The sequence below is a fragment of the Apteryx rowi genome, unplaced genomic scaffold (assembly GCF_003343035.1).
Source record: "Apteryx rowi isolate R43461 unplaced genomic scaffold, aptRow1 scaffold_326, whole genome shotgun sequence".
In the NCBI taxonomy this organism is placed as follows: Eukaryota; Metazoa; Chordata; class Aves; order Apterygiformes; family Apterygidae; genus Apteryx; species Apteryx rowi.
In genome coordinates, this window is record NW_020449708.1 from 548056 (window position 1) to 572176 (window position 24121).

At 44.5% G+C, this 24121-nt stretch overlaps 1 long non-coding RNA gene across 9 annotated transcripts in view; it reads left to right on the plus strand.

Moving 5' to 3' along the window:
• LOC112968830 overlaps positions 1 to 24121 on the plus strand; it is a 376846-nt gene that overhangs the window by 37046 nt on the left and 315679 nt on the right. For 8 of the 9 annotated variants that reach the window (XR_003254455.1, XR_003254459.1, XR_003254458.1 and 5 more), the window contains one exon: positions 5302 to 5434. The exons of the other annotated variant lie outside the window; for it this stretch is intronic. This is a non-coding gene — a long non-coding RNA (uncharacterized LOC112968830). The remainder of the gene's footprint in view (positions 1 to 5301; positions 5435 to 24121) is intronic. 9 annotated transcript variants of the gene reach the window in all.

The window sequence follows — 24121 nt, forward strand, 5'->3', positions numbered from 1 at the left end:
TCTTGGCCTGGCTGTTTCGTATATGTTTAATTCTAGCCTCTTTGCTGTCCTGTAGGGACTTGCAGGGAACGGGAAGTAAATGGAGTGTCTTGCAGAGCAGACTTGTGGGGAGAGCTGAATGCCAGCCAAAAACCCCATTCAGCTACAAAAGCAGCTGTTTCAGCCCAAGGAGTTTGTATGCAGAATTATTTTCTCAGCACCTCATCATGCTTCCTGCAAGAACTTGGGCAGACAGGTTTTCCATCCTGGTAGGCTAGGAAACACAGGATGCTTATTTAGGTAAGTTGGTGTATGTTACTTAGGGATGCATTGCGGAGAGGGGTGCATGTGAGTGAGAGGGGAGGAAAAGTCTCCGGGCATGAAAAGGGGAACACTTGGACCACATCAATACTGGGGTTTTGGAATCATGTTTCTGCCTGGGTTTTCCTGTGCCTGCTAATTCCAGGCCCCAACTAGAGGAGGTTTGCTTTGTCAGCTGAGATCCCTTCCTTTTACAGCTGGATCTGGAAAATGTGTGTATGCATACCTCAGGCACAGTAGAAAGCAGGAATTTTCCTAGACTGTGAGGCACAGTCTACCTGGAGGACTGGCTCTGTGCTGGCTCCAGGGAGGTCCCAGCTCTCCAAGACCCAGTCCTGTCTAGAACCTGTTCTATATTGAGAAGTACTTGGAGTTAAAAGGAAGGAGAGTTGTTTGGGAGAGACTAATTGGCATGGGAAAGGAGAGAGACCTGCTCCCTCTATCTGACGTAAAGGTCCCACTATGAGTTCTCACATGGAAAGAAATCCTGCAGATGTGACAACAGACAAAAGGGAAATAGATTTGTTAAAATTATTCCAAGCAGCCTGTGAAACCTTACAGAGAAATATCCATCACTCGAAAATACTGCTGATCTGTAGAGGATGTAACAGGCAACTCTGCAACATGCTTTGTAAGAAGGTGTCACACTGAGGCACTTTGTTGATGAGTACTGTAGAATTTGCTTTTCCAGGTGTTTGTCTGACTGTAATGAGACACTGATTCTGGCTTAGGTTTTGCTTGGTTGCAGGAAGCCCAGGGCTGCCAGAGGTGCTAGCCCTGTGCAGGTATACTGACCATGGGGATGATGTCCTCCACAGACCACAGGCATTGGCAGATCTGCTGCTGCGCTATTACACATTTCAGCTCAGAGGTCACAGAACAAGCCGCACGCTTTGGTCTGTGGAGGGAGAGAATGATATGGGTCCGTGCTGGAAACCTGAAAGTCCAAGACTTGGTCTAATAATGAAGTAAGTGTGGTGGGTTGGTTCCCCTTTGCTGTTAGTTCTGTCCCATCCCAGCAAACTGGCCTGGAGTAGGGAAATTCTTATGCTCAATATCTAGACATACCCTCTTTGCCAAGTCTCTTTTTGCTGACGTGGCTTGTGTTGAGGCTGTGACTGGGAGAGGAAGACCTGGCAGCTATTTTTTTGAGATTTTAGCAGTCCTTTGCCAGCACTGGAGGGTCTGCTTGGGAGCTGCTGCTTCAGGGTGTTGGTATGGAACTGCAGATGGCTTCTGGGCAGGTCCTGTCTGAGGATATCTGCCCCRGTCTGTCCCAGATGCTCCTGCCCTCATGGAAGGAATGACTGAAACAGGCAGAAAGCAGCTCTGACACTTTACAGCCCAGTATGCTAAGATAACACCGATTGGTGCTGGTTGGCAGCACCTACTGCTTCCTCCATAGTGTCACTACTGTGTGGAGTGACAGTCTGTTCGTGATGCTGTTGTTGCAAATCTTGTTTCCCACTATGATTGTGAAAGGTGCTGCTGTCCTGAAGTGGAGACAGACTGTGGGACCCCAATTCTTAGAGAGATTTGTTTTTTTCTTTTTTTGTGTCTTTATGCCCTTGCAGGGCCCTTGAGACTCTAACTTACATTCTCAAAATTCTCAGCTTACAATTTGGTCCCAGCTGGCTCTATTGTGCCCTGCACCCATCACCAGAAAGCCTGCATCATGGGGTAAGAGACCTTTCAGCTGGAGGAATCTCTCACTGGTTGAGCTTGGCCCGGGTCTTTTGGGAATGGGTAAATCTGTCTTTGTTTCTCAAAGGCAGAGCAGCAAGCAGCAAGTTCAAGGTCATGGATGGCAGCATGATCGTGTAATGCAGAGCAGCTGGGGGATATGTGCCCTACCCCATCTCTTCTTCGGGAAGGGCTGCACAATTCTTTCTCTGAGTCTTCAGTGGTGCTTACTAGCTTTTATTGCACTCCCCTTTTTATTCATAACTTTGGTCTGTGATTGCAGTAATTGAAGAGCAATGTCACAAGCAATCAGCTGCTACCAGCCTTGCTGGCTGGCTGCTTCAGGCCACCGTTTTGGAGTGCTCTGGAAGCAGGATGCTGGAGGGATGTCATTTGTCCTGAGCCGAGGCTTTATTGCTGTGAGCAAACCTTAATTACAAAGCAGATGTTATTTTTAGACTTGGTTATCTGATTCTGCTGCACCTTTATACATCTAGCAGGACGTAGTATCCTTTTCTTCCTGGCCAAAACTGGTGGGTATCGTTTGCTGTGTCAGCCTGCAATTGCATGGCTGAATTTCCTTAGATAAAGTGATGCCTGTGTGTGGATAAGAAACAGATGAGAGCATAATGTGAGCTAGCAGCTAGAAATTAAAGTTAGATAAATCTAAGCTAGAAATAAGGTGCATGGTTTTAAAAGTGACTATTTAAATGTTGGCACCGATTACCAAGGATACTGTGGTTTTTCTGTCACTTGAAGCCTCTGAAAAAGTGTGTCTTGCTAGCTCAGCCGAAAGACTTGGGTTTGGTACATCAGATGAATTTTAAGAACATTTTTATGCGGGAGACCAATCTAAATGATCACATACATTCCTGCTGCCCCCTTAAAGTCTAGAAATCTAACAGTAGTCATTTTAAATGTGCTTGACATTCTCTAGAATAGATTTGGCTGTCCTGTGCCGATCCCTCTCTCCACCTCCTCAACCCTGTTTTCCTAGCAGGTTACTGTGGCCTGGTGGGCATGTCTTATTCAATCAAAAACTGCTCATGAGCTGCATTCATTAAATGCCTCAATATGTTTGTATAATATGGAGTGGCTCGTTTATACCCAGATGTGGAACAGAGAGGTCAGCATATGAAAAAGCTTTATGCTGAGGTTGTGGACTGCCAAGAGTTTCTTTTGGTAGCAGTTCTGTCATGAGCAGCTCCTGCCATTCATTCCTGTTTCTGTGCTGCTTTTTTGTTTGCTTTTTTTATAAAGCTCCTACCACTGTCAGATGTCAGAATATGATTTTCTTCCAGCAGGAAAGGCTTTCTTCTTGGGAGCTTTCTCACTGACTTTCAGGCTTGACTCTCACCTGAATTTGTGTCAAGATGAGTTTGGGCATGTAAGAGCTGTGGGCTCTCTAAGCTGTCTGTTGCTGCAAGAGGCACCCCTTGAGTACTGTTTTACCAGGTGGGAGAGGATGATTACAGCCAGAGATTAACTAGGAGCTTAACCAAGGCCCTGGACAATGTTAGCCTTGCTGCCTTTACTGTCTAGGCCAGTGATAACCGTGCAAGGGATATTGGTGTTTCTGAAGGAGATAGGGAAGAGAGTGGTCTAGTGACTGGAATGTCCAAACTCCTTCTGGATTTTACCTGAAAATTAGGAAATTAGTGGTAGGGAGAAGACAGTTTTGAATCTTCATGATCCCTGGATRGCTCCAGGCCATGAAAGGAAGCCTGGGCCTCCTGAGGCATTCTGTGTCGCAAACACAGCCTTGCTGTGGAGGATTGTATCAAAACTGGTTTCCTAATTGAGTTTCTRTTTGTTGGATACTTACGGAGTGTGAGAAACCTTCAAAATCAATCTAGATCCTAACTGGTCATTTTTTCAAATTTGATTTTATGTGTCTCTGTAATCCTATTACCTATCTTGGACTTAGTAAATTAAAAAAAAAAAAAACAAAACTATTTCCTCCTGCTGACGTAGAGGGTGATTTCAGTGTTGTAAGCTAATTTCAACGCTTGCTAATGCTGTGAGCATGTTGATCCTCTCAGTTCCCAGTGAATTGCTCCAGGCTAACCAAGGGGTGATAAAATACATTTCCACTGAACTGTATGCACAGATGTAGGAGAAGAATCTTCCAATAATAGACATTAGCCAGGAAACCTTTCTGGTATGCCCTAAAATGGTGAGGGGCTTGAAGTCTGTGGGTTGCTGGGAGCTTCTGACAGATGCTTCTGTTAGGCTGCGTTCTGTAAATACACCACCCCTTTTTCCACCCAGTCACTGCCCTGCCATCTCCTCCCCTCTCCTAAGCCTCTTCTGCTTAAAAGAAAGTTAAGATTGCAAGGTCAAACTTTCAAATTCCTAGGTGCAGGTTATGCATGCAGTTAACTCAACCAAACTGTATTTGAAAAGTGCTGAAGATCTCTGAGATCAATGTAACAGACCATGAGATCAGCTAGACCTATGGCACCCTTACAGAGAAATGGAGAAATGTTGGAGGTCAAAGGTTTGAGTAATAGGATGAGGAAGTTATAGCCCCATGTCTGAGTCATGATCTTTGGTTTTGCTCTTCTGGGAAGGGGACCTTTGTGCTTTTAAAAGAAGAGTGTTAGTTTTGCTTTCTTTAATTTCAAAGGGAGGAAAAGTGAGTGTAGAAGAGAACTTTTGTCTGTGTTTTCTTTCTCTCCTTGCTATAAGACCATTGTGATAGCACAAGTCAAACTCACTTCTGGAGAAACAGGACTAAATGAGAGAACACAAATGGGATAAGGTGCTTCCCCCCTGCAACGGTGAATTTAGGCCTAGGATTGGCAAGTGACCTTTAGATCTCGTGCRGCTGTAGGTGAGCTTCTGAGTCCAGACTTGGAAGCTTCTATAAAAGGAGCAATGAAGCAGTCTAGGATTCTTCAGTCTGGAAAAGAGATGATTTCTGGGGATGTACAAAAACTTCATCTTGAAAATGTCATCTGAAGAGAGTGGATGGGGACTGACTGTGCCTATCTTTTCCCATAGAAGAATTGAGGGCCAACAAATGAGGGCAGTAGGAGTCAGGTTTCAAACAAATGAGGGGAGGTGGATCTTTATGTTCCAAGTAATAGACCTGGAGAACTTGACAAAGGATGTTGTGGGAGTGAAATGGTTACTTGCATTCAGAGGAAGACAAGATTGAGAATTTGGAAGAGAGATCCATTGGGGATTACTAAATAGACGAACAATATCAGGCTCAGGAAATCTCTTCAGCTGAAGATAATTGAAGACTGAGAATACTTTGGGTTTGGGGAGGGAAGTACCATGTATTCACGGCCTATTCTTACTCTTTCCTAGGTGCTAACTCATCGTCTCTGCTGGAGACAGTACTGGGTGAGGTGTCCTTTGTCTGGACCCGTATGGCGCTCTTACGTTCTCACAGCTGACACAGGGCTGATGTAGGAGTTCTGAGACAGTTAATCCTGGAGAGGTACAGTGAATTTTTGTGCTTTTTAAGCTTTTTAGTCTCCAAAAAGAAACAACAACACAACTGAAGCTTTTTAGAGCATCCCAAGGGCAAGTGGTCTCCTTAGAAATAGCTTCCAGGCTATTTCTAAATTGTCTACAGTCTCAGTGGTTATTTCCTTGACTCCCTCCTTGACTATGTAAGAAGTAAATGAGAAGGACTCAGCACAGGGAAAGGTCCCCTGGGATGTGACGGCTTCTGGACTGAAGTAAGACATCCATACACAAGAGGGGACAGAAAAGGAAGGGGAAGTCTGGGTGGAGGCACTACAGTGGGACTTTGAAAATGAAGCATTTGACAAGCTGTATTTTCTTGGAAAGCTTCATCTGGCTATGAACTGATATGTAGTTGGGAGAGCTAGCAAGAGTCCGCACAAGCTGGAATGAGCCTGGGTAGGAATTGGTGGTGAACAAGAAGCTCTGAGCTGGAAGGTTTTGGTGTATCTCATTGCTTAGTTTGCTCTTGAGCGTAACCAACCCAAAGGAGCAGTGCTGGCTGTTGTCTTTTCTCAGAATCGAAAACCAGGCTCTTTCATTTCCGAGTATTGATATCGGCAGGTCCGATAGCTCCTCAAAGTGATTTTTGAAGGATGGCTTTATGTGATGCCTATATGGACTTTATGTGAGAAAAATGCATATTCCCACAACTGTTTTTCTGAAAGCAAAGCTCTTTTTCCTTTATTTTTAACTTTTAAAAGACGAATTTAATTAATTTTGTAGTTGACAGAGCCTGCTTCTCCCTTTGCAATGGCTGGAGTATGCTTTTGCAGCCAGTTCTGCATACACAGGGAAGGAGGTGACTTCAACTTAACCTTCTCTCTGAGCTTGAAGAGCAAGCCAAGGCAATACAAAACGGACCTTCCAAGAGACCTGTGCAGCTGTGCAGCATAGCCCTTATACTGGCCCCATGATCTGTTTATCTTTTGTCTTCAAGGAAGTGTCAGAGTTAGGGGAAGCTCCCCCAAATGGAATGGCTTAAAAGACTCTGTATTCTCTCCTGGGAAGTGCACGTGCTTCTTTTTTTATAGGCCATTTGATATATTTTTCCGCCCTTTCTCTCTCTTCCCCTCCTCCCCTGGCAGCAGGATCTCTAGCTGTTGCATGCTTTTCATTAAATCTTTCTGAATGTAAGCTTGTATGTTCTGACACAGGGTCAATGAGTACCATGGCAGGGATAAAACTCAGTAACCGAATGGAAAGCTTTTTCTGGTTTTGATTATTGGACATCTCCAGTTATTGCGGAGTGTGTTCTTGGCCGGAGTTCGAAGATTGAGTTAAATATCCAGAAAGGAACATTCCATGATGCTCCTGAAACACTGTACTTTTCCTCCTGAATTGTTTGTGTGTGTGTGTGTGTGTGTGTGTGTGTGTGTGGAGGGGGGTGTCTGTCACTGTGCCTTGGCCAATTTCCAGCCTCTTTAATGTGACTGTGGCTCTTATCTCACATGTTCTGCTTTTGCAGTATCCATTAGGGGAGGTTATTTAACTTCCCTTGCTGATATGAACAACTGCCACTGTTGTGTTGCTGGGTTTGGGTTGTTTGTCTCTAATGAAAGCCCTACACTTAGTGATGAGCAGAAATACCCAGTTGCTTACTCAGCTTTGCAGCTTCATTATCTGAACGTATAATCACTTCCTTAATCTTTGTTTATCTTTGTCTTGGTACTGCTGTACCAAGGGCTTGTTGAGGTGCTGTACTGTCCCAGCAGCTGCTGTCTTCTCCCCCAAGGCACACCAGCAAGTGGGGAGGTAAAGCAGTTCCTGGCTATTGCTGTATCTTCCTTTTGATGCTTTAGACACAGACTGCTGTATAACATTGAATCTCATCCCTTTTATTTCTGAGGGGGGAGTGTAGGGAGTGCTTTTTTGTGAATACTGTAGAATTTGCACCTAAGCAGGACAGTGACAAAATCCATCTGTATTCTCTGGGCAAATGCAGAGAGGTAGAGGAGGAGTTAAGTTAGAGGGCTGATCCCCAGTTATCTGAAGCCCTTTTTATGTGGCTTGGAGGAGTGTGCTATAGTTGAGGCTTAAAGTTGGCCCACTGACTCTCCTCCTGTCCTGTGGTAATTCAGATCCTGGCCATGTCTAGCTGCCTTGGAAGCCCATGTGCCTCACATCTCCAGGGTCAAAAGTGCTCAGGCTGCTATGGCTAGTAGGAGCATTTGTATTTAGATAACATGGGATTCTGTAGGTATCGCTTTTGGTGACTGGCTCTGGTGCTGGCCAAGCGTTGCAGGGAAGAGGCTGTAGTGATTGCAGGGATGAAGTGTCAGGGTCCTGAGTGCACTTATAGGCCTTAATTGTCCTAACCAGCTTCATCCAGGGCCTCCACCCACACCTTCTGTCTGTGGGCTTAGGGGCTTCATTTAAATTCAGCCCTGGGCCTTCAGTTGCTCCTTGAGCCATGTTGTAAGTGCACCTTGCTCCAGTTCTGTCACAGCCATGCCCATGTCTGGCCATGGACTGACTTGTTGATTTGACCTTGGGCATGCCTGGACTGTGTCTGACCCTGGTTACCATCACTGGACCTGCCCCTGACCTGCAGTTGGCTTCCTGGCTTGACCTTGGACTTGCCTCATCACCATGAACTTGCCTGATGATCTGGACTCTTCATTGATGCTGGCTGCCATGCCTGGACCTGCCCTGCTTGGGTACTGTGGGGCTGGACCCTGGTCAGTGAGGCCCCTGCCCTTCCAGCTGCATAATTGCGCTCAACTCTCCTTCCCTCCGGGAGCAGCTGGTCCTTGCTGCTCCCTGACATGGAGTGAGAACGGAGGCTTCATGTATGTGGGCGCTGGGAGGACTGCTGCTTCCTGGCTCCTGCAAGGTCACTAAGGAGGGGCGAGTCTGCTGAAAGACTCTTCTTGGTCTGAAACATGTCCTCAACCAGTGGCACAAGCAAGCAAGAACATTTGGCTGAGGGGTCAACCTACCTGTAGGCCCACTGGGGAAGGTGGCGCAGAGCATCTAGGCTTCAGATCTCCCATGTGGGGAATATTTTCCTGGCAACTCGTTAGTTACAAAATTCATTAACATTCCAGTAATGGGACATGATGTAGTTCTTAATCTAGCAGCCTGGCCAAACAAGTGCTTTTTTCCAGCAACAGCAAAGGGTGTTGGGGGATTTGGTGTTTTTGCTTCTTTTTTGTTTTTAAAGCTGCTAAAACTTGTAGTGTTTTCTGCGGGGGTCAGCAATCTGCCCTGTATTTTGGGGTTTGCAGCCTTCCCAGGACAAGAGAAGCCATTGTTTTGCAGGATCCTTGCTAAACAGGTTCCCTGAAAAATATGAGCAACTCATGTGATTGCCCGTTCATTGGAAGTAAAGATCATGACAGATGCAGTTACAGAGAAGAAATAAAAATCAACAACAGACGGGAGGGAATGGCTCCTCTGAGAACAGGAGCCAGACTAAGGGAATAAAAGTGCTTGGGTTAGGTAAGCAAGTTTTATGATAAGGAAGGGAAAAAAATGCAAAGAAAACAGAGGTGGTAGGGAGGGATGTGGGGTGGGGAGCAGTGCCTGGGGAAGGGGTGTACATGAGGAGGTTAGCTGAGAGGCAGAGCCTCTGCAGTGATAACGCTGAGGTGTAAATTGAATTCCTGCAGCAGTACCCTGTGGGAGACCAGGCCCTGTTAAGCAACCTGGTGCCTTTTGCTCTAGGGCAGTTGTCTCGAGTGGGAGAGAGGTCTCCTTGGGAGAGGCACTGCTCAGTCTCCCTGTTCACTTGCGGTACCCAGTGGCAGCTACACATCTCCTCGTGAGAAGCAGTTAAATACGCAGAGGCAAGTGCGTGACAGCTCCTGTGGGCTGTTGTTGTCTCAGTGGGGATGGAGGCAGCTCTACAGAGGGGACCAGTCCTTCCCTCTGCCACACCCCTCGTTCCTCTTGTAGGCTGCTGCTCACTTCCTGCCCCAGTATGGCCTGCTCGCTTTCCCACTGATCCTCCTATTACTTCTTTTTGGGTAAGAGTCCAGTGGATATCTTAGGCCAGGTGGTGCTTGTTGGCCAGGATGCATCTGTATCCTCTATCCTGGTGCTCTGCTGGGACATTCCCTGGCATGTCAGACTGCAGGAGAGCAGCTGCAGCACACCCGTACCCAGGAACACACTTAGAACAACTCATCCCTGCTGTTTAATGGATACACATTTAAAAACAAGACAAATCCTTGCCAGCAAAGAAGAGCTCTCATGGCTTCTAGTGTCCTCCTAAGCTCTCTCTGTGAGAGAACACCAATTCTTTTCAGACCTGTGACGTTCTTCCTGCCTGAACTATTTAAAATGTTACCTCCTTGAGTGGGGTTAGCATGTGACACTTGGCACACAGCAACCTCTGAGCTCAGCTAAACTACCACCAAGCAAAGTGCAGCCATGCAAAGTGGTCTGCATGGGCCTGCAGTGCCAGAAACCAGTTCTTACCTTTGGTGTGTACTCTTAATTCAGCATTGCTTTGCACTAAATCCCTCTACTTCCCTCTGTTTCCCAGCTGTGTCTGTGTCAAGCTAATTCCAATTAAAACCTTTTTTTCCCTCCCTTTTCTATGAGGTTCCTAACTCCACCTATGAGTGCAGATTGGGGGGTTGCAGTCTCTCCCTAACCTTCAGAGATTTACACCAACATCTTCCTGCATGCACTGTGCACCTCAAAGGGCTGCATGTAAAGGGTGTGCTGGGGGTGGCTGGGAGATGTCTGTGGCCTTTTGGAGGTCCCATTCCTCAGGGGTAAGGTGGGCTAGCTGTGTTGACATTGGGAGCCCCTGCTCTCTTGTTCCTTCCCAAAGTGAGGGATGTGGTGACTCAGCAGCCTCTGTTCTGCTTGCACATTATAGTTGGATGTACTACATGCAACTCACAAGGCACAGGTCCTCATCGAAGTGATAATTCACACCATGTTCCTCTGAAGCTTTTCTGAGTATTGTGGAAACAAGTCAAGGCTGAAATATCTTACGGTTGCAGAAAATGGAGGGAACTGTATTTTTTCCACACAAAGTTGCAGAAGAGTGCTGTTGTGTCTCTTGAGGTTTGGGACTGGGTTAGACTGGAAGTGAGTAATAAACTTTGGAGCTGGGGGGATGTGAACAACTTGAATCAAAGCTGACAAAAATGTACTTGTGATCCCTTGTGAAACATAATTCGCTTATCCAGCTAAATAGGTGTTGCATGATTTAATTATTGTAAAACTAATTCCCTCTCCTAAACTTAGCTTGCTTTCCTCTTGTACTTTATTAAGCAGTTTCTTCCTTTGGAGGTCTTAAATCTTGTCTATATTATTGCTATCATCATCCTACCCAAGTAAAATATTAAGGAACCCAACCTTGCTCTGCTTATCAGTAAGATGTTAAAAATATCCCTAGCTTATCTAAGTTTGGGCTTCTAGTGCTGTAACTGCAGTGGAGCTGACCTGGTTTGAAAATTCTTAGGAAAAAGTCCCCTCCTGTCGGCAAGATGCCTGAACTATTTTGGAGACTCTTTCAATGATTTTAATATATCATGAAACCATCTCACTCTTAATTGGTTTTAGGTGGTTTTTTGGTTCATTTAGATTTTTTTCTCCAGGACCAGTTGAACAAAGTCTCATCTACTCTGGAATGTACTGATCCCAATGATACCTACAAATGTGTCTGAAAAGTGTAAGCAGTGGCTGAAAACCTAGTGTGAAGGGGTTTAAGCTACTCGGGTACAAAATTACGTGTTGGCAAAGGTAAAGTTTCAGTGCTAATTTTCTGGTGCCTGTCAGTGTGTTAGAATCAGGCCACTAGCACTGAGGAATTAGTCAGAGGTGACTGATCTTTTAGGATTAGTGTCGCAGCTGTTAATGAGTGTCTTTGAATGTCTTTATAAAGTAGGGAAAGCCTGTGCATCTCCTGTTACGTATTCTCTGTTGATACAATGCCATTGCACAGGTTCTCAGAAATTCGGACACGATTGTCTCTTATGCAAGGGACTTTGGAGCCCAAATACCTTTTGGTATCTAGATATGGCACAGATTAGACCACTTGRTCTGCCTGGCACAGCAGGAAATCCAAAGCAGATCCCGTCTTACCACTGCTTGAGAATTGGCTGGGTGTTGGGGTTCAACCTGGAGAGTATGTTCAGCAGGCACTGAGCCTGTGTAAAATCTGGGTCAGATTCTCTCCAGAGCAGGCTTCTCTATCTTTTCCAACATAGTGATGAGGAAACTGAGGAGGAAGGTCATCAAGATATTACACTGAGTAACAGATAATGTTAAAATCATGGGGCTGAAATGTACTGATTTCTTGTGTACRGAAGTTCCCTTTATGATAACACCTGCTAAGTACAAAGCCATCACTGTAGTATGACTTATCATTTGGTTATTTTTATCTCTTGGCAACAAAGACAATTTGGACAGCTTCCATCAGGATTTATTGACTTGGTTTGAAAGTTGTGTAGCCAGCTTTGTTCAGTTCCACACTTTTTAAACTTTAATTTGGGTAAATGTACTTCAAAACCCCCTTGGCCTTTACATGGAATGTCTTAAGTTTTTCCATGGAGCAAAACCATAACTAGATCAAATATATGTCATGCTGTACTATGTATGTTGTCATCAGTGGCMCACTTAGTTTTGTTTCTAAAGGGTGTGTGGAATTTGAACTATCAATTTCTAAGTTTCCAAGAGTCAGGTCACATATGCTTATGTTATTTTCCCTCAAGTTCCCAGCCAGATGTGCTGACAGAAGAAAGTGGTCCCAATTGCTCAAGCAATGCAGAGATCCTCTGTTGAGGCTTGTTCCTACAGCCCGGACTGTCCACACTATAGTTGCAGGGGAAAAAAGATGTGTTCTTAATATGTGTTTATTAACTTGTGTGTGTACTAGCAGGTAAGGTAGACCCCAAACTCCCTGGGACTAACACATATGCACAACTCAAGTATGTGCTAGGATGTTACCTGTTACCTGCTAACCGAAATCAAGAATATGTTTTTCTTTTTAAATAGTTAACAACCACTCAGATTTAATCTTTTTCTTCTTACTAGACTTTCCTGAACTAATACAGCAGGTGCTAGCCTTTTCAGGAAGCTTTGCTCTGAAGCGGACGTTGCTCTAGGTGAATCCATTTCCCCCTGTTCCTCTTTACTATATGAGGGGGGATGAGGTTCCCTCTGAATGTCATGATGAATCGGCTACAGATACACAATGTTTCTTCAGGGGGACCTCACAATCTCTTGGTCCCTGTCACATTTTTTTACTCTTAGTATTTTGAGGCAAATGAAGAGTACTGCCCAGGAGCTGCATATGTTACCATCACTCAAAAATGGCTTTAGAATACATTTTCTTATCTAGTGCTGATTTGTCAGTCTTCCCATTCGAAACTGAGATGATTTACATTCAAATTGACCAAAGAGCAGGTCATCTACTGAGCTCCTCTATGTTGGGATCTCACAATGAGAGAGATACTGCTGCTAGTTCCAGGAAAGAACTAGAATTTTCATGTGTTGATCTAGAGCCATGGTAACCTCAACTGTCTATCCCTTGCAGCAGCTAGGAGGGACTCCCACATAATCCTGTCTCCCACATCACCGGAAGATCTATGGGATGTGAATGCTTTCCCTCAAACACTGATTCTGGCTTGTGAAAAAGATAGGATTCAAGCATGGAAAGGTTTTGTGGCAAATCTTACATTCCCAGTGGGTCTCGTATTGAAAGGCTGCAAATCTTACACTAGACATCTCTCAATCAGTGGTGTTTACCCTTCATAAAGGGTAGACATCTCACCCATCTCACGAAATTAAAACTAACTACATGTTAAGCTAATTGTTTCTTTTATATCCGTGTTATGTTGGATGATTCCTACCCTTGCACACGTCTTAAATGCATAATAGTAATCATGCAACTCATTGGGAGAGGAGCTGGAAATTAGCAAGTCTGCTGTGGACACCAACAGTTATTTTGTTGTTTACCTGGTCTTGCGTGATGCTATTAGCCTGCTACCTATTCTGTTCCTGGGATGAACCATAATTAAAATATGGGGAGTGGGAATTCTCTCTCCTCCTCCTGATTTTGTGTAACTCTCGGCAAATTGTTCGATCTCTGCTTTTCTAGTTGTGAAGCAGGCAATGAGTAGAATAACCTGCTTCTTGAGTCAATGTACATGGCTTGACCTCGAGACTTGTGTCCTGAACTGCAGACATCAGCTGCTAGCTAAAAGCCTGGATCTGTTACTGAAAACAGTAACAGGTAGCTGTCCTCCAAAGTGAGCTGCAGAAAGTTATGTGGATATCCTTTGCAGCCCTTTTTTCTGAAAAATAGTTGTCATCTGTGATTAAGTATTGTGAAGAGGAGGGGAAGGGGTCTGCTTTAAGAAAGGGTGGCAACCAGATTTCTGAATATGGTGAAATGTTGCAGTTTTAAGAGGAAGGTGAATAGGAAAAAGCAGTTTTACACCCCTAGGAAACTCGCCACAAGAAATATAGCAGGTATTGCAAAATGCTGCAGCTGAGAAGTGACAATCAGGCTATTTAAAAGTGTGCTCCAGGTAAGTTTACTCTCTAGCTGGAAAGTGTAACTGAGATAATTATTTCAGTCTTAACTGAATGGAGAGCTTAGTACAGTCCTCATTCTGATAGTGTTGTCGCCAGTGGCTTTGCTCCCTTTCCCCTGTTCAGTGCTGGAAGAAGAATAGAGCCAGTGGCCGGTTCTCTGTGCTGGGTGACACAAGGTGAATTCTGCCAGTAGTGCAGAGTGAAATGCTGTAGTTAGCTATGTACCTAGCTGTTTTACAGGATCCTTGTGTTGCATGGCAATGGTCACTGCTCACATGGGGTATCTTTCGCTTCAGGCCAGAATATATAAGGATGATGGTTGACAAAGAGCATTGGTGGGAATAGGCTGTGGGACAAACACCTTGGAGTATGGAAAATATTCAGCAGGAAGAACATTAGAATTGATAACAGGAATGAAGCTTTAGTCTTCAGCATGATGCAAGATGAACCCTGGGTTGAAAATCTGCTGCTCCTCAGAAACTCAGTGGCTGCTTGATCTCTGTTCTTATTTGTGAGATATGTTGTAAGCCTTTTCACTGACCTTCTCACAGCTTCTCCAGACAGCTGGCTCAGCTTGTCTTCTGCTGAAGTGATCTATTACTTGTCAGCTCATTTTTACTAAGAGCTTCTGCTAGAAGCAAAGGGTGAATATCCAGAAACATCTGCATTTCTTCCGTTATCTCTAAGACATGAATTGTATGTGGCACTTAGCTCTCGAAGTAACMTGAGAATGCGAGAGGCAAGCACAGCTCATCTGAACTTGAGATGCAAGTGGAGTATGTAAATGGCTGTCTGCTATCATTTATTTGATCTTGAGTAGAAAGCTAAGAGTTCAGTTGCCCACAGCTACCATCTCTTCTGCTGTCCAAACGCTCTAATAAACATAAAACCTGCAGTAATACAGGGTTGGGAGACACAGGTAGTTGAGAGGCAGTGAGAAGAAGCTGCTTGCAGTACTCTGTCTGCTCAACCCTGTCACTGAGAAATACTTGAGAAAAGACTCAAACATGAAGGCTCAACCCTTCAGGATGATTTCTGAAGCTCTTGCTTGATGATACACAGAGGACTCAAAGGGTGAACAGATTCAGAAACAATCCTGACAGAAGTGCGAGACCTTTCATATACACATCATTGTCTATGGCAAATGCAACAACAGAACAGCCTATATGGCTGCTGGAGAGAAGGAGCTGTTACTTGTCATCTGAAAAAAGGCAAGTATTGGCTAGGACTGCTGCTCTGAGATGCTCATCTTCTACCATACCTGAAATCATCATACATCAGAAAGTGATAGTTGTTTCTCTTTTCCTTGTCACTCATTTTATTAAAAATGATTACACTGGATTGGTGCTCTAGAATGTCTTGAACTAAGTATCCTGAGGCTAAAAGCCATCAGCCACACTGCCTCTTCTTTTCTTCGTATAAAGGTCACGTGTGAGTAGATAGTTGGTCCTTCAGAGCTAAGCAGTTGCAGAAATAGACACTCTGATCCCAACCAGGGTCTCCTCCCTTTTGGGACAGTTTCATTAATGTTAAGAAGCTTCTGTATTTTTGGATGTCTGGGAGCTGGTAAAACCTTCAGTTGGTATCTCAGGACTCATTGATTGGTAATAGCTTGTGTAAAAAGAGATAAAATATTATGAATTTTTCAACTTTATTGATATAAAAAAATTATTTTCAAAAATTTAAAATTTTGCAGAAAAAAATGAATCTGCAATATCCCAATTTTTCCTAAGAAAAATGATCACTTATAAAATAGAACCTCTTTCATAGTTATTGATTCCTCTGGTTCCTTCAGGGAGGGGAAGAACTATGCTGTCTTGTGATGCAGAGCAGGATGTGCTAATAGAGCTATTAATCCTTGGGTTCCCTCTCTCCCGCAAGAACTTCATACCTGTTGAAAGGCAGAGCAGGCTACTGAAAAGCTCCCTTTTGGCATTTTGTAAGTACACAATATCTGTCGATAGGAACTCAGGTTTCCAAACAATCACCCAGAGGAGGAGGAGAAATACCTTTTTAGTTTGTTTGTTTTTCCTTAAACAAAGGGGGGAAAATGGACTGAAATTTTGAGGCGGGGAAAATGGGCAGAATTTCTTGACTGTTACGCTTGGTGCTCTTGGTCCTGGAGAGGCACCCTCTTTTCTTTAGCAGCCTGTGGAGTCGTCTCCGAACAAAACGCCATTGTGGGAGCATGGAAAACAGAGTCAGAAAACCTCAAGTAGCGATGAGACTTACCATTGGCAAGAAACCACGTTTCTGAGGGTTTATGGGGAAAGAGCATCATTTGGTTATTGTGAAAGAGCACTCTTATCTATGCACCAGCCTTTTAAAAAATGATGCCATATCAAAATTCCCCCGCATTCTTTTTCAATGCATTTATTTTCTTTTTGTCAAGAGTTTTGGGAAGCGAGATGCTGTGGTTTTCATCTCTTAAAGCTATACTGCCTGTTTGGATGTTTGCCCAGGATCAAATTCATGAGCAGAGAGACTGATGTTCTTCCGCTGTTGTCATGCAGCAGCTTGTCATGCAGAACTGGCCTCTGAAGACAGCCAGAGAGTTCTTTGTCCCTTTAAAAACTCCTGGAGATCTCTGAGCTCTCAGCTTTCCTCTAGAAAGGACAGTTTGGAATAAAAATTGTTCAGGTTAGGCTTTTTTTTCTCTGTAACTTTTATCAGAATGGCATTATGTTTGTATACCACTTATCTTTAGTTTTCCCTCTGTTCTAAGATGTTCTATTTCCATAGTACACTCAGAAGAGCCTGAGGCCCCCAAATACATTTTCAGTTTTCAATTTTGAAGCCCAGGCAGCTCTGTCAGATTCAGTTAATTTGGAACACTCAAGTGCATGTGTTCTGGAGCTGCTGTTTTCTGCTGTATGGATGTGCTAGCAAGTGATTTTTACTGTAATGTTGACTGTTCAAATTGAAAATTACAATTGCCACCTTTTTGCCAGAGCCAGGCTTCTAGATGGTGGGAGGTGTTAAATACGTAAGGTGTTGCTGCATAGCATGTCACCCTACCATGAGCTCCAGCAACAGAGAAGGTAGTTAGATATTTCTTTGTCATAAAAAGACTATGCAGCCCTAAAACTGTAAAAGAGCTTGAAACTTAAAAATACCCCCTCCAAATAACCCCAAAGTATTATTGAGTGCATCACTGACAACAACTCACTCACAGCTAGTTGTACTATAGAATTCTGTTAACAGGCTTGTGGCATATCTGAAACTGAGAGTTTCAGGGGAAACTTTGATTAAACCACAACTCAGAGCTGGGGACAATAACTCTGGGAAATGTCTACCCTCTGGAGCCTGCTCATCTCCAGAGCTGCTTTTCTGTCCCTGGATCATCACTCGGTGAATGATTTTTCCTCCTGTGAGTTAGGAAGAAGGCAGAAAACCATCAGAATTTGTAAATCTCTGTTTCTAAAACGTAGTCTGCCAACTTTGCTGAGCAGGAAGCTTTGCAGTGTAATCACACTGTAATAGACTTGTGTTCTTACTGAAATCAATGGTTGCATTGCAAGGGGAAGGTGAATGCAGGCAGGAGAAAACACTCCATTCTGAGTTGCCCTTCCACACCTACCACAAGACACTTCACTGACCTTAAAACTTTTTGATCAAAAAGTCTGAAAGAACGATCTGCAACACAATGTAGGAAAAATACAGAGCACCCCTGGCAGTGAGCGCTCTGGAGGGAAAATCCATATGCTCTCCTGGGAAGTAGAGTACTTATACACTGCAGAGGAAACAGTGAAGTACAGCTGTCCTGAACCATCTCTTTTGGGGAAAACTCCTTGACTTGAAGTCTGGCACCAGCAGGCATGTGAGACATTCCTCAATCAACTCTTCAGGGAGGAAATTGAAAGCAAGGATAGAAACAAGCTGTGTGCAATTTGAGTCACTTTAATTATTTAATTGACTTTGCACCAGTGTAGGTGATGGGAAGATGGAGAGGTCAGATACTGTAGTGACCTATTACTAGGGAATCCACAGGTATTTTTGAGGACTTGTCTAATAAAAGAACTGTATTGAAATGAAGACCAGAATCACTCTAGGAGCCTTTTGAATGCTGGGTTCAAGAAAGATGGAGACTAACATCTGGGAAAGAGAAATTTGTCCAAGCTCCTTGGCTGATCTCACCAGGGCTGTTCAGCTTGCCAGGTACAGTTATCATTTTAAAGCATCTTACTCTGCAGTTGCAGGCTGTCTGCAGTCTTGTTTTCAAAGCCACTGCACAGAATGCTGCTGTTCCTTCAGAAAAGTGATTTGGGAGAAGCAGCAACAGCAGATGGCTTATGGGATCGTGTGAGCCCTAGCAATGACTGTGCCAAGCCTTCCTAGCCTGGGAGCCAGGAAGAAGGGAACTATGTGAGTGGGCTGAGTTGCTTTGCAGAAGTTGAGGTAAACACCTTCATCTCTGGCATGGCTAGGGATTGCCTGCCAGGGCCCAGCTTTTGCTCTAGGTCAGAGATTCCAGTAGATGTCTGTATGCTTTCAGTAATGGTGAGGAGGGTCATGCTTCACCTGGTCTCCTGGGTGGTGCCCCAAGGTCCAGGTATGTTTGAATGGGGGGGTATTCAGGGATGCCTAAAATGCATATGAATAGGGCACTGGAGCCCTTAGTTTTGTAAATAGCTATATTCAAAGGCTTTTGAAATGCAGTGAGTCTATCAGCGCTGGTGTCTTCAAACTTTCCACCTTCCTCTTTGTTTCTGCTCTCTTGCAGAGCAGCATAGAAGTAGGCATAAAGCTGTACTTGAAATAAAGTCTATGATTTTCTGGCCTCAGCCACCTGTTGTAAGGCAAGGTCATGTTGGGTTGACTTGTCTTGTATGCCARCTGTGAGGTCCACTGATTTCAGTGGCAGGTGATAACTTCTACCTTTGATTTGGTGGCTGTGGAAGCAAGGGAAAGAACTTAGATCCATGTCAGACTGGAGAAAATGGCTCTGAAATGAAGTTAGAGCTGTGGTGGTTGAACAGGTTTGGAATTTCTTTGCTTTGGGAAACTCAGTTGCTTTGTGAGAGTGAGAAGGGGAGGGAAGGGAGAACACACCTTATTTCTCATATACTTGGTAAGCTTCTGCTGTTTTTATTTTCTTTTGTCTCAGAGACTGACAGACTCTAAACCTTGTGACTCTGGGGGTCGGTGTGTGTGTGAAGGCACCTCTCAAGGAACAGTATTTTTACTGAGAACTTAGTAATGACTTGAGGTCAGCTTAGGACCCCCTGGAGACTTGTTCCATATTGTACTAGGTGCTGACTGGAAACAGCATCACCCTGAGGGCTCCCAAGTTAAAGGTGACTGTGAGTAAACAAGTGATCTGTGTTTTATTGACCTGATCACCTCATGTGTGCCTGGGAAAAGGGCTCTATCTTCCCATCTAGTTCTCAACCCTTCCCACATGTGATTCTATCTTCTTGGTGCTTTCTTTAGGATTTCTTGCCCGGGTTGTTCAAACAACCGGCCTGTTGTTACTGGCTTTCTGTTCCTGAGTGTTTCCCCAAGCTAATGGGAGATTAGAGCTTCTCCAACCATCCTTTTAAGTGCTTCAAGAAACTCTTCACTGTGATTTCTGCGTGTGTACATGGGCCTTGGGTGGCTTTAGGAGAGCTGTTTTGGATGTTGCTGGCAGAGAGGCAGGCTGTGCATTTGAGCAGCTGGCTCATGCTGCACTCTCTGCTATCACATCAGTAGAGGCAGGATCTGAACTCAGGAGTTGCTTGGGTAGCTGTGTGCTCATGGGTGCACAAGTCTGTGGGACTCTGTAAAACCTTGGAGACATAGGGGTCAGCTGTATAACCTGTAAGGAAGCTGGGGTTTTCAGGATGCACAGACTGAGAGAGCTGAGAAAATTGCTGCCCTGTGCAGAAGTTTTGAGAAAAGGAAACAGATTATTTCTGCAGGTGGTTTCTCATCCTCTCCCCCCTGTAAAGGGCTGGCTACAAAGAAATGAGGATGGTAGAAGAAGGTAAAAGGTGGCTCCCCAGGTTAGCAGGGGAATTGCAAACTTGGGGTCTCAATCTCACACTGCTAAAATTTAGGAGAGCTAGAGCAAGACCAAGGAGCAGAGAAACACAGGCTCTTACTGGGATGTACTTGTAGCAGTGAGAGGTCTTGTTAAACCCATGTGAAAACCCTGCAACCGATGAAGCTGTTGGTCTGAAAGGCTCAGTATCATAGGCGACTTCTTAGTTTACAGTCAAATGAATAAAGGGACTATATTAAAAAAAAGTTGATTCAGCTGTCAAACGACTGGCTCTTTCAGCCCACAGGCAGGAGGTAGAATCAGACTGGCTTTCATTGAAGTTCCTGGCTCTGTTTGACTTGCTCAGCTGGCTTGTTTCACTGATAAATTACAGTGTGCTCTGATAATATTGTATGGGCTTAAGTGTTAGTGGGTCAGTTCTGATAAACATGCAAAAAGTACCTTGAGATGATTAAGCTGTAGTTTGTAGCTTAGCTAAGCTAAGACATGTTTGCTGCAAACAGAAAGAAACAGCAGGAGTAGGGCAGAACAGGAAGAGAAACGTTTCTGGTGAAGAATGTAAAATGGTATTTTGGTTTTTTGCAGAGCATGTGGAGAATGTGGGTGGTTTGACTGGAGCGTATTTAGTGTTTGGCCCCTGTCGTGGCTGAGGGAGCGGGTGATCAGTAAGCCGTACTGCTAGGCAGCTTGTTTCTCGCAGTCATTGCTCTATAGCAGATACATGTACAAGCCACCCTTAATTTGTCCTATTACTCTTCTTAATGATAAATCTCATTTACTGCGCAATGTTATAGTGTGTGCACAGAAAGCGGGAGAGAAAACAAGGCGCAGAGGAGGGTTGCGACATACCGTAGGCAGACAGTCTTAGCTGCTTCTGCACTGCGCACAGACCACCCTACTTGGCCCTCCCCACCTCTGCTCCGTCATATGGGGTTTGCTGGTGTTTTACAAGTTCCTGAGGAACAGCCTTGCAGACTCAAGCAGCCCAGTGTGAGCTATTTCCATCCTCCTCTGCTATGTAGCAGACATCTCTGGCATGACTCTGAGTCAAGCAGTGTCAGGCAGGCATCTAGGGAGCACATGCAAATCTCATTTAGGCCTTTGCAGAAAAGATGCGCAATTCCCTTAGCGCTTGTGTAGATTTTCCACAGTGTGGTATTTGGCTACTTAGTCACACAGTTATCTTTGTGTTTTAAGAATAGACTTGACTAAGGCCTCATTGGCTGTACTGCACACACACACACACACACACACACACACACAAAGACCTTGTTTTAGTACGGACACCTTGGTATGAGTGTCAGAGGTGCCAGAGAGTTTGTGCTTAATTAAACAGGCTCCTTAATAGGTTTTGTTATCACTTTAGTGCTCTGCACTTGAATCATGCCTCTTAAAGGGCTATTTAATGAATTTCTCAGGCTATCTGACAAGTAATGTTCTTTGCCTCCTTGTTATGTAAAATTCATTAATGTCTCCCTTTGCAGACACTGGTGAATAACAAATATTATGACTTAATTAGCTTATTTCAATTTATGGCCAGTGGAGGTAGGAAGGAATGAATTTACTTCCCTTTTTTAATTTATCAATTGTATGCAGAACTAACCTGTTTAAAACAAGCAAACAAACAAATAGAAACCCAAGCTGCTTTGGTTTCCCAGCTGAGAAATACTTCTCCTTGACCCCCAGCACCTGGGGACCTTTCTCTAGCTTGGTAACTTTTATTGTTTCCATAAAGAGGGGAAAAATCTGTTAGCAGTAAGCAAAGCTTTCTTTTTAAGGGATTGGCAGGACTCAGCCACCAACATTGCTTTGAGCACGGAACTCTGAATAATATTTTGGTTTTAAAACAGATCTCTATATTCTTTCTTTCCTTTTGAATATAATGTAAATATTTAGGGTCAAATCCTTAACTGGTATAAACTGAAGTACTTTTATCAGCAGATCTGAGAAGGGGCTAAAAAAGTACCCCAGTTGTTTTTCCTATGCTTACTCAGGACTTCAAATTATTAACAGTGGTAGAAAAAATAGCTTATCATGGGTAGCCACAAAATCTGCAAGGCTATCCTGTGTATCTGAAGTTCCCCTTGAATCTAGCAGGGGTCAAGGAAGCTCAATATATTACAGCTATGGACCAGAAGGTGCACAATACCTCTTGAAGGTTCTTGTACCTGGTGGAGGTAGCACTAGGTAACCACCAGACTGGACTGTTGTGTTCCTGTGGTGCCTTCCAGCCTGGCTGTTGGCATGTTTGGTTTCCTGCGTCTTCACAACAGCCTGGTGGGAGGTTATCCATCCATCCAGGGCTTCCAGATTTACTTTCCTAACCCAAAGTTTTGCTGGAAAAATGCACAGCAGGTCAGACATCACAGTCAAATGGTTTCTGCAGGGTGACTGTACAGCCTGTGAGTAACCACAGTGCATCCTAGATGTGTCAGGGGTCCTGGTATACGCTCACCTGCACTGCTGCAGCCCCTCTGGTTTGCACTGGGAATCAATCGAGGAGTCGCAGCACAGCGAGACAGGGGGTATAGCTAGATTATTTGCAGAGGAAGTGGAGGCAGAGGTGGTGATAATAGCTTGCCCAGAGCATGGAGGGAATTGGTGGCAGAGAAACAGGACTTTGAACTAGATCTTAATGGCAGAAGTATCCTTTCTTCCACCTGTATTTCATTTTCAAATTCCTTTATGCTTCACTTCCAAGTTTTCCCCTCCTTGTAACTTGAGAAAAGTTGGGCTCTGTTTCAGTGATCTCTCTTTCCCTTTCAATGTGCTTCTCTTCCTGCAACTGCCTCTTTTACTCCTTGTTCTTATTTTCTGCCATGGGGTGCATTGAGCTCCTTTGGAAATGAGCCGCTGCTGCTGCAGGCYGGATCCATTTGGCAATTCCAGCCACAAAAGCCAGGCTCTCCAGTGTAACGAGGCCATTAAACCTCTTGTGGGAACTGTGAAAGCTGGCTTTATCTGCCCTGCAGAGAGCTGGGGAGAGGCTGCTACACCATTGTTTCTGCTGCCGATGACACAGACTGGAGCTGCTTCTCCTTGAATGCTGCCTGAGCTGGGTTAAAGCTCGGCTTTGTGTTGCCCTAATCCCTCAGTCAAGACCACAGCAACCGCACTAAGTTAGAGCAGCCCTGAGGCTGATTTAATTTGCTGTTCACTTACTGTAACGTGTGCCAACTGTGAATTACTATAAGAGATCAAATCTTTGACTAGACTCTGACCCAGCATCTCAGCTTCAGTCCAAAATGTAACCACTTGGTCTGGGAGCAGCCAAGTTAGATTTGGATGTATACGGTATTAACAACTGCTTAGAAAATTAAAAGCCTGGTTTGCCTACTTTGACATCCTTCTTACTCTCCTCTCCATCATCTCAGGTTTTAGCCTGTGACAGTAGGCACTCCAAAACTTCTGATTTTGCTGAAGAGAGTTTCTCTCTGAGAATTGTGAATGTTCATAGTCTCATCTTTGTTTTTTGGATAGGAGGGATGGATTTGAAGGGAAGAGGAAGTTTTCTTATGCTGTAAGACTTCTCAAGACTTTTTTCAATATTGTTTTCCTCCAAAACTGGGCTGTTTTACTGTAGAAGTTCTGTGTTTCCTGGTGATTGACAAAAGACTTGGTTGGCCCCAGTAGAAAAGTCTCATTTTGGTTTCAAACCCTTCTATTTTAAATAATTCACCTACATTTGCTGACTATAAAGAAAATATATTTGAAGTTTCTAAAACAAGAATACTTCTGTCCTGTTTCAAAATGCCTCCCCCCTCTCAGCATGTTAAACTGGGAGTCTGCTGCAACTGGTCTTTTCTCATAGCTGGATTAGACTCCAGTGAATCGGCGCTCTGTGAGGAATCTCCTCGAGACATTCCTGCCCGGCTGTACCCAGGATCGATCGCTGACTAAGGCAGGAGCTTCCTCAGCTTGCGCCCATGAGTGGGACAATAGGTCAGAGCAATGGAGCCCAGCTGCAGCTCGTAGATCTAAACACAGGGAAAAGCCCTGTCCCTCTGTGAATCCCTTCTATCCCGCAAATCCCCCAGAATGCGAAGCAGCTCACTCCTTTGGCTCTGTGCTCTGGGCAGTCTCCTCTTCTGGGAGCGGTGACCTGAGCATGGTGCAAGGAGGGCGCAGGGCAGCAGTGGTTAAGCACAGGAAGAGGTATGAGGCATG